Source organism: Penaeus monodon, chromosome 29 (assembly GCF_015228065.2).
Source record: "Penaeus monodon isolate SGIC_2016 chromosome 29, NSTDA_Pmon_1, whole genome shotgun sequence".
NCBI classification, from domain to species: domain Eukaryota; kingdom Metazoa; phylum Arthropoda; class Malacostraca; order Decapoda; family Penaeidae; genus Penaeus; species Penaeus monodon.
This window is the reverse complement of record NC_051414.1, coordinates 6,647,425-6,648,629: the sequence shown is the minus strand read 5'-3', so window position 1 is coordinate 6,648,629 and position 1,205 is coordinate 6,647,425. Positions and strand designations below refer to the sequence as shown.

Here is a 1,205-nt window from a genome sequence, read left to right as displayed (position 1 = left end):
AAAATGGCGTTGGTGTAAATGGAGTTGGTGTAAATAGCGTGGGTGAAAATGACGTTGGTGAAAATAGCGGGGGTGTAAATGGCGTGGGTGAAAATAAAGTTGGTGAAAATAGCGTGGGTGAAAATGACGTTGGTGAAAATAAGGTTGGTGAAAATGACGTTGATGAAAATGCTGTTGTTGGTGAAAATGAAGGATATAATTCCCTTGAGATAAATATTATGTAGCAGGGGGCGTTGATTAGATAAGATCCGACGGTCATTAAACTTGTAATTTTTCAAGCTGTTAATTGTTATCTCATGCACTGAGTGCCATCTTCCCGGTGCTGTAACTCCCTTTGCTGTTATTTTTTTCATAATTTCATTACTTTTTAAAAGCCCGAAGGTATGAAATAATCAAGACGAATGTATCTTTATTATTTAGGAAATATTATAGATATTTCCTAAAATTCTGAATTCGAAATACAATATTTTCATGAATTAGAAACAAAAAAAGGGAAAATTTGAGTCTCTATTGCAAGCAGGTTTCTTTTCTTAAAACAACTTTCGTTTTTAATCAATTTCAGTGTGTCTCTAAAAGCAGGAAATTTTATTTGGTATCGAATATATCCTTAGCTTATATATCATTCGAGTAGATTTTTTTTCGCATATAAAGATAAATAGATATATAAGAAATACAAAAATGTTAGAATATTTGACACTTTTTCATCTCGCAAGCATTCTGTTTCGTTTTCATGTTTATTCATTTCCCGTTTATTCAATTTTAAGACAGTATTTTCACACACCTGCAACCTGCACATGGTTAAAATAACGCCTTTTTTATTCTGAAAATGTCATCAGTATCAAATGAATTTCCATTTTTTCGATTTTAAGCTCGTTTAATTATTATCATTTTCACTATTTTCTTCATCGCGCTGTAGTTTACGTTATTTTTCTTATTTTATCACTGTTTAAAAAGTTCATTGCAGATTTTTGGACCTAGTAGCAAAGGATAAGTGACTGATAAGCATTATCAGTGCCTGACAAGCTTTTCTAGGAAGGAGATAGCATAAGATTTTAATATTGGGAAGATAACAGGACAAGACACCTGTTTATTAACATTTACATGCAATAAATTTATATAGTTATTTCTTGTTGTTATTATTTTATATCTTTTAAGGTAGGTGACTAAACTTTAAAGCATTTTTAGTATCAAATCGTATTATTATA

The 1,205-nt window shown here is 30.7% G+C and overlaps 1 protein-coding gene across 1 annotated transcript in view; it reads left to right on the top strand.

The window, feature by feature from the left end:
• The window catches only part of LOC119591918 (coactosin-like protein), a gene marked incomplete in the record, with an annotated part of 13,395 nt that overhangs the window by 527 nt on the left and 11,663 nt on the right, over positions 1–1,205 (top strand).